Raw genomic sequence first — 17,754 nt, 5'->3', positions numbered from 1 at the left:
CATTTCAAGTAGCCCTTCTAATTATTAATGAAGGTCAATCTAGTGCTGGTGATTGACTTGGTAAGGGAAGTGGTTAGACTTTGAAGGATTCACCTTTGGGTTATTCTAGTCATGGTGGTTACTTTGGGTCATCTAAATCTATTGGTTCTATTTCAGCTCATGTTTTTTATTTTACTTTTGGACATCCTATTCACTATTTGCATGATTTTCCTAGTTATAGGGAAATTGTTTCTTCATCTTAGAGTGTTCCCCATATTAGAGCAGCTCATACCTCAGCTCGATTTGTTTATCATGGTTGTAGGGGTTGTTCCTAGGGCACTCAAGAAGGTTCTTAGGATGGAAGGACAGAAGGTCGATCAGGTTCCTAGTAATGTAGTGAGCGTGGTTTGTTTTATGTAGTACTTGCTGACACGTGAAAGAAAGTTTAGATGATGTAGTTAGAGGCATGATTTTTTTGTACCTCCAGTTGTCCCTTACTTTATTTGATCCAACATCTACTTATTCTTATATTTTGGCATACTATGCACCATAGTTGTAGTTGGCTAGTGATTTATTATCTTTTCCATCATGCGTGTCTACTCCCATAGGTGGTTCTTTAGTGGTGGATCAAGGTTTGAGATTATGAGTTGTAATTAGTACTAGAATTGATACTTATAATGATCTTATTATTAAGGATATTATGGATTTTTATGATATTCTGGGCATAGACAGGTTATCCCACTATCATGTGGTCATGGATTGTTTTGCCAAGATCATTACATTAGCCATGCCCGGTGTGCCCCCAGTCATGTGGTAGGGAGATGTTAGCTATAAATTGATGGGGATTATCTTTTATATGTGTTTTGGTAGACTTATATCAAGAGGTTATGAGTCTTATCTCATATATATGATACTAGTACGAAAATGCCATTGCTTGACTCCATTCCTGTTTATTGTGAGTCTTCTAATATGTTTCCTACAGCTTTCCTGGTATTCCCCTGACTGTGAGAATGAGTTTGGTATTAATCTCGAGACTTATGCAGGACTTATATCTATGAAACCTTACTATATGGCTCCTTTTGGGCTTAAGGAGTTGAATTCTCAACCCCAGGACCATTTTGGTAAGGTTCTGATTAGGCCGAGTGTGTTACCATAGGGAGATTCTATATTGTTTATGAAGAAGATATATGTTTCAATGTGTATGTGCATAGATTATAAGTAGAATAATAAGGTGATGGTTAAGAACCGTTATCCTATGCCTTGCATTGATGATTTGTTTAATCAACTTTAGGGTGTGACACTATTTTCTATGGTTACTTTGAGGGCTGGTTACCATTAGTTGAGGATATATGTTGAGGATGTCACGAAGATAGGATTTTTGACCCGTTATGGTCATTATGTGTTCTTGGTGATGTCTTTTTGGTTGACTAATGTCCCAACATCATTCATGGATTTGATGAACCGAGTATTTAGGCCTTATTTGGACTCCTTCATGATTTTGTTCGTTGTTGATATGCTTGTGTGTTCAAGGAGAAGTGAGGAGTATGGAAACATTTGACGATTGTGCTCCAAACCTTGAGTAATCATATGCAATTTTCCAAGTTTCCAAGTGTGAGTTTTGGCTTGAGTCAGTGACATTCCTATGGCATTTAGTCTCTAAGAAGGTATTATGGTCGACCCAGCCAAGATTGAGGCAACCCGTGATTGGGATAGACCTATATCACTAACTGAGGTTCATAGCTTCATTAGTTTAGCCATTTATTATAGATGCTTCGTCGAGGGTTTTGCTATTATTTGAGCCCCTATAACAAGAATAACTCAAAAGGAGATCCCTTTTCGATGGTCTGAGGAGTTAAGCATTGGAAATCTTAAGGACGTTCTTACTTGAACCTCTATTTTAGATCTTCCTGTTGAGGGTGATGGATTTACAGTGTTTTTTGATGCTTCTGGTATTGATATAGGTTGTCTATTGATGCATTAGGGTCATGTTATTTCTTATGCTTCGAGGTAATTTAAGGTTCATGAGCACAACTACCCCACTAATAATTTAGAGTTAGCAGTGATAGTTTTCATGCTTAAGATTTGGAGAAATTATCTTTATTGTGTGCATTGTGAGATTTTCACCGATCATCACAGTCTTCAGCATCTTATGACCCAGCGGGAGCTTAATGCTCGACAACATAGATGGATTGAGTTGCTTAAGGACTATGATATTTCAATCTTATATCATCCGAGCAAGGAAAATGTGGTTGCAAATTCCTTGAGTCGCAACGTAGTAAGTATAGGTAGCTTGGCCTGTATTTCAGTTTCTTAGAGGCCATTAGCATGGGACATTTAGTCCTTAGATAACTTGATGGTTCACCTTGATATTTCAAATCCTAAGAGGATTTTTGCTAGTGTGAAGGTAAGATCCTCACTATTTGAGAAGATTCGTGGTCATCAGTATGAGGATAGCAAGCTTCACTTCCTTCGTGATCATGTATTGAATGGTGAGTCTGACAGGTACAATATTGATTTTAGGGCTAATTTGAGGTTTTATGGCCGTATTTGTGTTCCTTAGATTGATGAATTGATTCAATTTATTTTGCATGAATCTCACAGCTCTAGATATTCTATTCATCCAAGTACAGCCAAGATGCATAGAGATTTGAGACAACACTATTGGTGAAGTGGTATGAAGATAGATGTGGCAGACCTTATAGCTTGTTTTCATTTTTTGTAATAAGGTAAAGGTAGAGCATCAACGACTTGGTGGATTGACTTAAAGGTCACCCATTATCGAGTGGAAATGGGAATAGATTACTATTGATTTTTTTAATGGCTTGCCTCGTACTTCCCATGGTTCCAATGGTATTTGGGTCATTGTGGATTGTTTGACCAAGTCAACATATTTGATTCCTATTTATATGATTTTTAGAGATAACATGTTGTCCCATATCTATGTTTGGGACATAATCCATTTTCATGTGGTGCCTATATATATCCTTTCATATCATTCCTCTATTATTCACATCGAGTTTTTGGAGAACATATCAGGAACAGTTAGGCACTCAAGTGGATCTGAGTACAACCTTTTATCCATAGACTGATATCCAATCCGAGTAGACTATTCATCTTCTCTAGGACAAGGTCTGAGCCTGTTTTATGGATTTTGGAGGCCAGTGGGGGCAGTAATCAGCTTTGGCAGAGTTTGGTATTACAATAACTATCATTTGCGTAATTAGGTGGTGTCTTTTGAGGCTTTGTATGATGGGAGATGCCGTTCTCTTGTTGGATGGATTAAGACTTTCAATGTTAGGCCTCTTGGTACAGATTTGCTTCAGAAGTCATTGGATAGAGTTAATGTGATTCAGGATAGGTTGAAAGTAGCTCATACTAGGTAGAAGGCCTATGCAGACCATAAGATTCATGATTTGAGATTTGGAGTTGGTGACCGTATATTCCTATGTGTACCGCACATGAAGTGTGTGATGAGGTTTAAGAGAAAGGGTAAGCTTAGTACAAGATATATTGGACTTTTTGAGATTCTCCGCACAATTGGTGAGGTAGACTATGAGTTAGCTTTACCTCTAGATTTTGCTATTCATCCAGTTTTCTATGTCTCCATATTGCGGTGATATAGTCCCCGGTCGATCTCATGTGCTTAGATGGGACTCAGTCCAGTTGGATGAGTATTTGACCTTTATTGAGATGACCGCAAACCAGTCCTTGTCGTGTGGGCATCTCAAGCCCAACAAGGATAGGAAATAGCCCCATTAACCTAATCTAACCTTCATATCAATCGAAAAGTGTTGAATGAACTACGAACATATAATAAGAGAGCGGAAAAAACTATCAATAATAACGTTACAATGTCTAATTATTCCATTGAAGCCAACATACAACATTAAACCTACCCAAGTTCCATAGTCATCTACAAACCTCTACCAATCCGATGTTTGTAATATGTCGAGACATGGCCCGGATAATAGAAAAAACAAGTCTAATTTAAATCTATGGCATAAGTTAGAAAGACTATGAAATGTATGACTTCCAAAGTATGGAATCTCACCACTTCAAAGTCAACACACGATCTGCTTGAACACCTAGTCACTATGTTGGAAGAGAAGAAGAAGCTCTGGCCCTGTTGCTTGGGGACACAACATCCGGAGATGGTTAGCCGTTGGAGCTCTAGCTTGTAACTCCAGGGTAAGGATAAAATAGTGTAATTATTCAATACCAAGTCAGAGAATAAAGAGACACTATATTTATACACAGACATGTAGATATAAGAAATTACATCAAGTGTCAAGAGATAGCAAGCCCATAGCATACATTTCAAAACACCCAATCATGAACCATGAAGTGGCGGACTATAACCTTCCACTCGCTTCGGTTATATCAAGGAAGAGGAATATAATCCCAAATCATCTTATTGTGCAAGTGGACTCTAACCACAATCCTTTTGCTAGACAAGTGGACTCTAACCACAAGAATTTTTTTAGACAAGTTGACTCTGACCACTAGCCATATTATCAAACAGGTGGAATCTAACCACAAGCCATTTTTATCACGCATGTGGACTCTAACCGCCATCCATTATATCCATTTCTAGTCGAAATTGGGAATTTAACCCCTTGTCCATGCATTCAAATCCACTCAATTCAGCATTTAAGGACTTTAACTGACTTAGCCATTTCAAGCCATCAAGGACACAATTCAACACCACACCAGACAACAAGGTCTTCATGAACTATTCTCAACCAATCCCAGTAATACATTAGCACATTAGTTTCAATCACCTTTCAAATTAAGTTGGGGTTATCAAGACCATTATCATAATATTCATTAGCATTCTTACACCAAGATTTAAGTCAAACACATTTCAATTTCATGCGTAGGGAATCAAACCCCTTTTTAACCAAATCAACCACCAAGGTCACTAGTTAAATCATTAAAGGGACAACAAAGCCTTTACAAGGACATTTACCAAACATTCTTACTCATTAAACCATGGCCCTAGTTCAAAATACCATTAACATGTGACTAGTTATTTCTAGTAGGCATTTTAAAAAACACCTTGAGGGCACATTCTTAGCAAGACCAAAATCAAAATTTAAACCATCAAACTTTGGGTTAATCATGTCCCACTTGTTATAACACAATAAAAAATCACCCACATGTGTAGAACATCACCAAACAAGCATAATAAAAATTTAAACAAGAGTATCCATCACGCATCACTATACATCAAAATCCTCTTCATGTGTTTCAAAAACCACCATTAATTGTTTATAAAAACAATTTAAATAACATGATATTTGTGAAATAATAATTAGGGAAGAGTCACATTCTTTATAAAAGATGATTTATGGAGAGATTTTTTGTCCTTAAGTCTCTAGATGGACTCTTTGATAAACCCTAGCCCCAATCTTGGTACAGAAGTTGGGAGGGGATTTTTGAGTGTTTGGAATATTTTTGAACTTGTATATGTGAATAATGAAGGGCCAAATAAGGTTATAAACCATGATTTATAAGGGTTTAGGGCTGGGAAAAGTAACAAATGTCCTCATCTTAAAGCCTAAAAATAAACTCCTAGGAGGATACGACTCCCACACCAAATTGTATCCTAGGGTACGAGTGGTACCCTAACTCATACCCTAGGCCTCACCATTGACCCCTAAACTGTCCATAATATGAATAAAAAAGCATACCTCGTATCTTAGGGTATGAATGGTACCGTAAACTGTACCTTGAACCGCACCTTAGACAGATTCAACTAGGCTAAGCATTTGGCAGCATACGACTAGGCCACATACAAATCGTACCCTTATATACGACTTGGGAGAGGCTGAACTGTATCTTTGAATGTATGTCATCACCCTAAAATGATCACTATACGATAGGGGAGGGTACTACTCGTACCTTAGTACACGAGAGGCATAGTCAAATTGTACCCTGCCCAGAATGATAAACTTAGGTTATTCTTCGAAGGATCCAAATGTAAGGTCTGTCAATTCTCCCCCACTTGTATCATTCATCCTCGAATGACGGACAAGGAAAACATAAAATTGAGTTAGCACACTATTATACATTAAACCAATCCTTAAATCTAGTTAAAAAACAAAAATAGACAATAAGGATAAGACACATGCTATGATAATATCACTCGACCATTTATTCAATCGACTTGGGAACTCGAATCCATTGTCTAACAAAATACTTGCTTAATTTAAAGTTTAGGGACTTGAACCCATGGCCTATCAAAGACATAAATCAAGTTAAGAAGATTAATACATACCTCAAGCATGAGTTTCTGGAATGGAAACCAAATGTGGATACTTGTACTTTATGTCCTCTTCTGCCTCCCAAGTATCTTTCTTGGACTTTTGGTTTCTCTATAGAACCTTTATCGAAGCCACTTCTTTCATTCACAACCAGAAAACTTGTCAATATAAGATCCTAACCAAGATATCCTCGCAGGACAAAAAGTCTGAAACACCAACATCCTCCAACGGAATGACCAATGAAGGTTCACTCATACATTTCTTCAACATGGACACATGAAATACTGGATGAATGGAGCTCAATCTATAGGGCAACTCCAACTTATAGGCAACATTTCCAACCCTCTTCACAATAAAATGTGGACCAACATAACGGGGACTAAGCTTCCCCTTCTTACAATACCACATCACTCCCTTCATGGGAGATACCTTCAAGAATACCCAATCGCCAACATTAAACTCCAAATCCCTACGCCTCACATTTGCATAGGACTTTTGAAGACTATGAGCAACTATTAATCTATCAAGAATCACCTTCACCTTCTCTAAGGCTTGGTGAACTAAATTAAGGCCAAGCAATTTACCCTCAGCAAATTCATACCACCCAATAGGAGATCGACATATCCTACCATAAAATGCCTTAAAAGGAACCATGCCAATGCTAGAATGATAACTATTATTATAGGCGAATTAAATTAGAGGATAATGGTCATACCAACTACCACCATAATCAATCACACAAGCACGCAACATATCTTCCAATGTTTGGATAGTCCTCTTCTCTTGTCCATTCATTTGTGGTTGAAAAGCGGTACTAAGGAACACCTTTGTTCATAAACCTTTCTGAAAAAAAGTTCAAAAATAAGATGAGAACAGAGTACAAAAATTTGAGATGATAGAAATTGGAGCATCATGCAACTTCAAAATCTCTGCAAGATACAACTTAGCATAATCCTTCACGGAAAAACTAGTCCTCACCGATAAGAAATGAGCAGACTTCGTCATTCTATCCACAATGACCCAAATAGAATAACATTGATTTTGAGACCATGGAAGACTGGTAACTTTATCTCTTGGTATAGACCACTAGGTCTCAAGTGCTCAACTTAAACTTTTTGACATGCCATACACTTAGCAACATAGCTAGACATATCCTGCTGTATATTATTCCGTCAATAAAACTCCTATGATCAGGATACATCTTCATAGAACCCGGATGAATAACATACTAAGATCTATGAGCCTCAGCCATAATCCATTCCCTTGATCCATCAATATCAAGAACATATAACCTACCTTGGTACCTCAAGATATGTTCACCACCAATAGAAAAATTGACAACCATTTGTTGACCCATAGTACTCTTGATCTTCATTAAATTTGGATCCAATATTTGCTTTTCCTTTATATCAATAACATGAGATGACTGCGATACCCGATGCACAAATACACCACAATCCTCAGAGTTCTTGAGATAAACTCAAAGAATAGCAAAATGATGGATATATTTCACCAATTCCCATTTATCCTCATCCACATGATCTAAATTCACCATGGATAACCCGGTAAGAGCATTAGTAACAATGTTAGATTTACCTGGATTTTAATGAAGACTCATATTGTAGTCCTCTAGCAACTCAAACCATCTCCTTTGCCTTAGATTCAATTCCTTCTGAGTAAACACATACTCTTGTATCTTATGATCAAAGATTATGTCAACATTAACCATTAGATATAGTGATGCCAAATCTTCAGCACAAATAGCATGACTAAAAACTCCAAGTCATGAGTAGGATAGTTCATCTCATGAACTTTTAATTGCCCTGAAGAATAGGCCATCACCCTACCATGCAACATCAATAGAAAAGTAATTCTAATACGAGAGACATAACATTAAACTACAAAACTATCATTACCTTCGCGCAAGGCCAATACTAGATCTGAAGTCAATTTATCCTTAAACTTCTCAAAACAACCTTCACATGCATCCAACCACAAGAAATTAACCTTCTTTTTGGTCAACTTATTCAATGGAGAAGTTATAGTCAAACAAACTCCCACAAATATCCTATAGTAACAAGACAGACACAAGAAGCTCCAAATATCTGTTGGGGGCACAGGTCTAGGGAACTTTTTAACCACCACAACCTTTTGTGGATCCACCATGATCCCTTTAGTAAAGATAACATGACTAAGGAAGTTACAACCTTTAACCAAAAATCATACTTTGAGAACTTGGCATACAAACGATGATCCTTGAAGGTTTGAAATAGGACACAAAGGTGATCGGCATAATCTGCCTCACTCTTAGAATAGACGAAGATGTCATCAATGAAGATGATAATAAATGAATCAAAAAATGGATGGAAGACCCTATTCATCAAATCCATGAATGTCACGGGGGCATTGGTCGACCCAAAAGACATAACTAGGAACTCATAGTGACCATATCAAGTGATGAAGGCAGTATTAGGGATATTTATTTACCTTATCTTAATCTGGTGATAAACCGACCTAAGGTCAATCTTAGAAAAACACTGTACTTGAAGCTAATTAGACAAATCATCGATCCTAGGAAGAGGATATTTATTCTTTATCATTACCTAGTTCATTTGGGATAATCAATGCACATATGAAGGGAACCATCCTTCTTATTCTTAAAAAACATAGGAGCACCCCAAAGAGACTCATTAGTAGAGATAAAACCATTATCTAAGAGATCCTTTAATTGGTCCTTAAGTTCTTTCAACTCCGTCGGAGCCATTATACAAGAAAGGATAGAAAGACCACGGGAAACTCATTAGTCGTGGGAACATATTTTGGAGAAAGACCTTCTGAGTTAGAATTATTAATTCAGAACAAATGATACAAACACCCTTTAGAGATTAACTTTCGGGCACTAAGATATGAGTTGAACATCTCCTTAGGTATTAAAGAACCCCCTTCCCATACAATCACTGGATCACTAGGGAATTTAAATAGAACCTTATAGGTTAAAAAAATTTCTTATGGGTCAAACATGGGTCGAACATGAATACAACCATGTCTAATACCATGGGTCCAAAATTTAAACAACTCTCGATCTTCTTTCCTGCAGGCATGGAAATCAAACTGGAATGAGACCTGCCAACCAAGTATCAAAAAGAAAGAAGAGAAAGAAAGGAGAAGAGAACTTCGTATTTTGGTAACTCTCAGAGAGGAGAGGTGGAAGAAAGGGCTCGGGATGGATTTAGGAGTCTTTGTGCGAGCCGTATGCGGTGAGAGTCGCACGTACGGTAACGCTTTAATATCTATCTCTTCCCGTTACTCAATTACATCTACATCGACCCAGAGAGTAGGGAGTTTGGGCACGGCCCCAGCGAATAGAAGAGAGGTTTCTCGCCTCATATATGAAATGGAATAAAGATGGACCAAGCTACTTATGAATGTAACCACAATTAACATCACTACGGTCGGGCTATCGAACACGGGGTCAGAAGTGAATTATGAGTCAGACCTTGCATATCCATCATTTGAGTCTCCAACAATTATTCCAATAATTACATATCCGATTTGGCCCTGCTGGTAGCCAGTATTCAAACTAGGGGCAGAAGTCATCAAGTTGCTGGATCCCTGGGAACAGGTCTTAGAGAAGTAGATGGCTCGGCTCCACTGGGAGATGGTATGGGTCAGACATGGGTCAAATATGAATACAACTAATCGTTCTTAGAATAACAACCAAATAAACGATGTCTAACTCTATCAAGTCTACCCAAGTTTCTCTATTACCAATAACTACCACACACCATCTATGGACTATTTTAACAATCACAAAGTCTCCTACTAGGGTAGAAATAGAAAAAGGAATAGAAAAACACTCAGAACAAAAACCAAAATACACAGCCACAAATAGGGTCACATAAGAGAGAGTGGACCCTAGATCAGTCAAACAAGACATAGTACTAGGGAAAAGTCTCAATATATCTGTAAAAATATATAGAGATGCCTCATAATCCTAGCGAGTAGCAAGTGCATATAAGTGATTCCAGCTAGTGCCGGTAACAAAAATAAAAGCAAAAGTAGAAGCAACACCCTTCAGTGTAGGAGCAGATAAAGTAGTAATTGGGGCTGTATTGGCCTAAGAATCCATAAGAGATAAGTACCCTCTTTGTATGTGCCCAATCTGATCACATCTAAAATATTTGTTCCTCCCCTTCTAATATTAGCCATGATGATATTGACCATAGAATCTATAAGGAGGGTAGGATGGAGATGACTAGCTCCACCAGCCTAAGACTGGGCACCCTATTTCCAAAACACGCCACCAAACTAAGACCAATAATGACCCGGTGACCTCGGGTAAAGAGAACAAGCTATAGAACAGGAATTAGGATTCACCCAATTCCCTCTCTCAGACCAATCACCACTAAACTATTGGCCTCCACCTTGGTTAGAAAACTAAGACCTCTAGCTCTGCCTCTTATCAGTCTCAACTATTTTCTTTTTCTCTTCTTATACTTGTTGCTTATCCGTAACCAATATAGGGATGTCCATATCCTTGATCAACAAAGTTGCCTTAATTTTAAGGACCAACTCTTAAGACAATCATGAGGTGAACATTCTCATCCAAGCCCTCATATTAAAACCATCTTCGAAGCATACCTAGACAATTGGGGAAATATCATAGCATACTTCTTTACGAACATGCTTGTTTTAGATTAACAAACTCCCCCTTTGCTTTTATAAACTCTAGAGAAAGAAGTGATCCAAAAAAGCATTAGTGAAGTACTCCAACAAAGATGACTTAAAAGCATCACCCCTTGTCTGTCCTTACTCCTCGTTGGTATGCCACGTCATTCAACTAATAGGATGCAAACTAAACCACTTCTGCATTAGTCTCATGCATAACTCTAAAAATCTTTTCCATATCATCTAGAAAACCTTAGGGATATTTCTCCACCTTAACACCGATAAAGGTCGAAGGACTTAACCTCATTAACAGGCCAACCCTTATGGCCTCAGAAGATGGATTAGAAGATACACCATGCTGAGCATGACAAGCTACCAACTGAGAAATCATATGAATTGACTGGTAAAACTCAGCATTCGACACATCAACCAGAGAAACTGGAGGAGGGATAAAGGGAATTGGTGGAACTCCTAAACCATCAGGTACAAGTCTTCTAGATCGAGTATGGACTCTATAAGTAGAGAAACTCCCTTCAACATCATACCTAGTTGGGATAAAAGGGTTTGCAAGAACTTCAAATCTTCTTTGAGGCATGATCTAAAAGGTGAACAAATAGAAAGAAGAGGAATCCAAGACCTTAGACTCTATTGCTTGATCTAGAACCTCAAGAAAAGGAAACATCATAAATTTCTCGTAGCCCTTCTCTTATAAGTGTGGCACGATATACACCCAGAAAAGATACTCTACATGACACAACTTTGTGGACACCCAACTAACCATGAACCTAGGCTATGATACCAACTTGACAAGACCCAAAATCGGGCCTTGTCGTATGGTAATCTCAAGCCCAACAATGATCAAAGATTGCCACATTAACCCAACCTAACCATCATATCCATCCACAAATATCAGATGAACTCCGAACATATAATAACATAACGGAAACAAAACTAACAATCATAACTTAAGAATGTCTAATAAGTCCATTCAAGACAATATACGACATTCGACCTACCTAAGTCCACAGTCATCCACAGTGTTCTACCAGTTCAATGTCTATAATATATCGGGATATTCCCAGACAATAGTCAAAATCCATGACTAATACATTTCAATGACATAAGATAGAAAGATTATGAAATATATGTCTTACAAAATATGGAAGCTCACCCCTTCAAAATCAACACATGATTCTCTCAAACGCCTGGTCACTGTGCTAGAAGAGAAAAAGAAGTTTCGGCCCCTATGTCGCATAGGGACATAGGATCCTGATATAGTTAGATATTGGAGCGCTAGCACGTAACTCAAGGGTAAGGATAAAATAGTGTCATTATTCAATACCAAGTCAAAGCATGATGCACCATATTTATACATATAGACATGTAGATATAAGCAAATACATCAAGTATCATGAGACAGGAAGGCCATAGCATATATTTCAAAGCACCCAATCAGGAAGGCCATAGCATTTATTTCAAAGCACCCAATCATGATCCATTAAGTAGAGGATTCTAATCTTTCACTCACTTAGGTTATATCAAGTAAGAGGACTCTAACCCTGAGCCATTATACTGTGCAAGTGGACTCTAACCACAAGACTTTTGCTAGATAAGTGGACTCTAACCACAAGCCTTTTTGTGAGACAAGTGGAATCTAACCACTAGCCATCTTATCAAACAGGTAGAATCTAAAAAACAACTATTTTTATCAAGTAAGTGGATTCTAACCACAATCCATCATATCCATTACCACTCGACATTGGGACTCTAACCCTTTGTCCATGCATTCACATTCACTCAATTTAACATTTAAGGACTTTAACCCACTTAGCCATTTTAAGCCATAAAGACCACAATTTTACACCACACATGACCATAAGGTCTTCATGAACTATTATTAATCAATCACTTTAGTAGGCTAATACGTTAGTTTCAATCACTATTCAAGTCAAATTATGGTCACCAAGACCCTTATAAAACTATTAATTAGCATTCTTACACCAAAATTTTATTCAAACACAATTTGATTAAATGCTTAGGGACTCAAACCCTTTTTAACCAAATCAACCACAAAGGTAACCAATTAACTCATTAAAGGGAAAATAAAGCCTTTACAAGGTTGATATAACCCAAGCACACACGCAAGTGTTCGTGGTGTACCATGTAATATAGTAGCCTTAAAGAAATCCAATTATCGATCCCACAGATACTTGTTCCAACAACTATCTAATTCTAGTTCGCTTATTAATATTAAGTTTCTCTGGAGTAACCAAAAAGTGTTTGGAGACTTGTAAAACTAAATGTAAAGTAATGCCCAGGTTATAGCACTTTGAACAATCATACTACTATATTGAACTTCATTCATTAAATATCTTGTCTTTGTTGTTGATTAGCAGGGCTTAAGCCATGATCATGGTCGCCCAACTTCAAATCATCTACCTAACTTTGACATTACAACTACATCTTTGATTGAAGATGTAATAATCCAATTAAGTGCTTAAAGCTATCATCCTACATGTGAACCAAACAAGGCTTCTAGGTACATGCTTGTCCTAGATGCTAATTAAAATTCCTAATTTCATAAATGAATAAGAACCATACTTTATTTATCCTCATGTTTTATCTTCCAATTCCCCCACCTAGATTACAAGGTTGACAATATATATATTCTAAGGATCATAAATCCACAAAATATATAAAACAAGGATAAATAAATAGTCAAATATGATAAGCAAATTAAACAAAATCAATTCAAAATGATAGTAGTCATGTTCTTGGCTTTAACCTCGAAAAGGAGGCGTTTAGCTACTAATCAACATAATCATGATCCAAATAATTAAATACAGAATCAAATCTATTAAAATGATAAAGTTTAAGAATAATAACCTTAAATAAAGTGTTTTTAAGACCATCACAATGCTCCAAGATGTCCAACAATTCTTTATAAAGTGTTTAAAGGGTGTTTATATAGTAACAAATCAATTGTCATTTGGGATTAGAAGGCGTTGCCCATTCTAGAGCATAGGAGTAAAGAGGGCGCCGCCTGGGGTATTGCACTGCTCCAAAAGAGGCTCAGCCTGCCTTAGAGCACCACTATAAATGAGGGCTATGAAGGATCCATATCCTACTATGGTTGGGGAAATGCAGGTTCATCATGTGCACACACTGGGACCTTTTTCCACAAGTTTGTCTAAGTGTTCATCATCAATCCTTCCTTATGGTGTAATTTTGACTTCAATTCCACATTGTTCAACATCAAAATATCACTATAATCAACTCCACAAGTATACTACATGATTAAACAGCACATATTAGTGTTCAAAACAATACAACCTCAACATTAGCTAACTAGAAACTCAAACAAAGCACTAGTCTCGACAACTTTATGCTTTGACTTATTGTGGACTCGTGGCTTATTTTAACTAAACTTTGAACACTATAAATAAGTTTTTACCCACATAATTACATATTAAAATCATTAGGAACTCATTTGACATACTAGAATCCACCGAGGCTAACTAGAATGACACCAAGCTCAAGCTTGTAACACTAGTTTTCTTGTTTGAACTCAAAGGTACTCAATAAAGCACAAACTTGTTTGAAAACACTTTTACACATTGCAATCACATACTTGAACACGTATATGCTTATTTATATCATCATTAACACATAATGTACATCAATTATCCTCAAAATAAGGCTAAATTGGTTAGGATAACGATACTAGAGTGCATAAATATACCCAACATCACCACCCCACACTTAAAGCCTTGTCATTCCTCGAGCAACTATTTAATCTAAGCATAATAAGCTGAGTAGACTCCATACCTCTACTACATGCAAGACACTCGAGTTAGTACTAAATGACTACACCAAATGCTAGTTATCATACTAAGCATGTTGTGTACATAATTTAAAGTTGAAGAATACTACATAAAAATATCTTAGCCTCAAGAATTTACTCACCTAGTTGGCACACTCATTCATATTGTTCAATCTAGGACATCATACAAATCACCCATATTCGTCAAACATGTTCCCTCATAATAAGAGAGCTACCCATAATCAATCATATAAATTCAATTAATACAGAATGAGTACAAGAATAAAGTTACACTCACTCTCATAAGGAATTCACAAATTACACAAATGAACCATAGGCTTGTCCTTAGTGTATTACTCTACTTATATTAGAATGATGATGATTAAGATATAATATGTCTTTAATGGTTTTAATGTAGGCTAAAGGTTGGGTAAGAACTATTTTAGACCAAACTAGTGACTATCTTCCCTAAGCGCTTTAATACATCACTTTTTTTTAACAGTCACTTCAACTCTAATAACCAAATTACACTACTTTTTCTATTCTATTCCTTTTTGTTCTATACCCCATCTTATTAAGATCATTCTCAACACTATGGTGGAAGTATTCTATGCACAACTTATTTAATATGAACAAATTTGTTATTCTTTCCATCACTCAACTCCTTACTTAAACATATATCACTTTTTTAGAACACCAATAACTATCACTTTGGGGATTCAATTTTAGCTTTTTCTTCTTAAATTTCAAACTCCTTATCTCAATAATTTTACACTAAAACACTTGGGATATTTGGATCAAATTAAGGTTTATCAAAGAAGGGATTAAGCTACACATGAGGCTACCAAAGTAAAAGCTAAAGTCTTAATAGGGCTTACTAGGATTATGCACAAAGGTAGGACAAAAAGAAGGTATAAACAAGACTATCAAGGAAATGACTACATCATCTCCTAAACCCACACTCTTTATTTTACTTTGCTCATACACCGGGAAAGTTCTAAACATCACATGCAACAAAGAATATACAAATACCTCACATCACGTGTGGTACATGCTCAACTTCAAGTAGAATCAGCATAGACTCTCAACTAAACAATCACATTAATTTAACTTTAATCCATCAAGTATAAGAGTCATAATCAAGAGCCTAGGAGTCAAAAAAGTAGTAATTCACATAATCAACATGCTTTTACAAAAAGAAAAAACACTTGTACTATGCAATTACTTATAGCACCAACAAGAATATCCCACTTATTCCTAACATAAAAAGTTTTAAATTACTTCCTAAAAATGGAAATTTCCCAACCCCACACTAGAAAATCTACTTTGTCCCCAAAGTATAATAAAGGTAGAGATAGAAATACTCCCTGAGGCCTTTAGGCCTAGATAGTAGAATTTTTATACACTAAGAGGGTTCGGGGACCCTACACTTAGTCTTTGACATGCTTCTTAGCTTAGGTTTTTTTGTACTCAGACTTTCCTTCAACCTATGACTCAACAAAAACAACAACTACGTGAAGTAAAAAAATCTTAAAATAAAACATAACTACTTAACTTAGGTTGTCTCCCAAGAAGCTCCTAATTTAGTGTCGCGACACAACCCAACTCAACTTAACCAAATTCTTTCATCCTTTTTCTCATACTTGGAGGCCATCTACTTATTTGTTTCTGACTCTTGAGTGTGAACTCTCACAGTCAACAGCTTTCTTAACTATAGCCTTTTCAAGATCATCAATCTACGTCATTTTTAGCTTAGGTGGTTGTTGCTTAGGCTACTTAATAAGGGTGTTTGAATAGGTCTTTTGTGAAACCATATCTACCACCCACACTTATCCCCTTTAATCATAGTAATTATGTAAAAGTCTCTATAATGGTATAGTTTGTTAAGGTGTTTGTAGATTTCAAAACTGCCTCTTCATCCTCCAACCTCATTATGAGCATACACTCTCACATCAATTAAAGCTTCTTTCTTTGATAAGAATAAATATTCCAATATGATCGGCACCTATTATCTACCTAAAAATCTAAAACACTAAATTCAGTAGGAATAATAAACTTACCAACCTTAATTAGAAAATCTGCTATAACTCCTTCAGGACAAGCTATGATCCCATTTGCCAATTACAGCAGCATAGATCTCGGTCTAGTTTTTCCCATGCTCAAAGTATTGAACAAAGAGAGATGCTTCAAGTTGATTCTTGACCCTAAGTCACTAAGTTCATGGACCACCTCGTCATTAGAAATTTGAATTAGGAAAGTGAACTTCCCAGGATCCTCGAGCTTTTTGGGCATCCTCTATGTCACTATAGAGCTACACTCCTCATGAGTGCTACCACTTCCATATCTTGCATCTTAACCTTATTAGAGACCACATCCCCCAAGTACTTAGCATAATTGAGCTTTCCTTGCAAAACATCTAAAAGAGTAAAGTTAATTTGAAGATCTCTGAATGTGTTAAAGAACTTCTTGAAGCACACATCTTTCTTTCCCTTTATATGCTTCTGTGGGAAGGTAGTGGTGGTATCTTCTTTATCTTTTCAGCAACTTTTATTTTTTAGTACTTAGACTTCCTTAAATTTTCAACAACTTTGTGATATACATATTTAGGAGCTTTCTCTATATCTCCCTCCTTATTTTCTTAGGGATTTTCTCATTAAAATCTTTACCACTCCTCAAAGTGATTGCCACTTATTTATAAGGTTCAGTATGACTTGGAAAACTACCTTGAGGCCTAGTATTTAGTGCTTGTTGAAGCTATCCTAATTCTAACTCCAAGTTCCTTGTCGTGCCTACTAAGTCTTTATATTTTCCAATTGACCCTTTATATACGCTGTCTGTTATGTTTGATAAGATAACACCTGTTTTAGTATCTCTTCTATATTGCAATTTATGGCCTGATTCCCTTGAATCTGTGGTTGCTGAAGAAGTTGTTGTTGGGCATTCTATGCTTGATTTAGTGGTTGAGTCTGCCACTTCAAATTGTAGGCATTCTCATAATTCTGCCTTTGATTATTGCCC

This window comes from Capsicum annuum, chromosome 5 (assembly GCF_002878395.1).
Source record: "Capsicum annuum cultivar UCD-10X-F1 chromosome 5, UCD10Xv1.1, whole genome shotgun sequence".
Classification (NCBI taxonomy): Eukaryota; Viridiplantae; Streptophyta; class Magnoliopsida; order Solanales; family Solanaceae; genus Capsicum; species Capsicum annuum.
Note: the sequence above shows the minus strand (reverse complement) of the source record.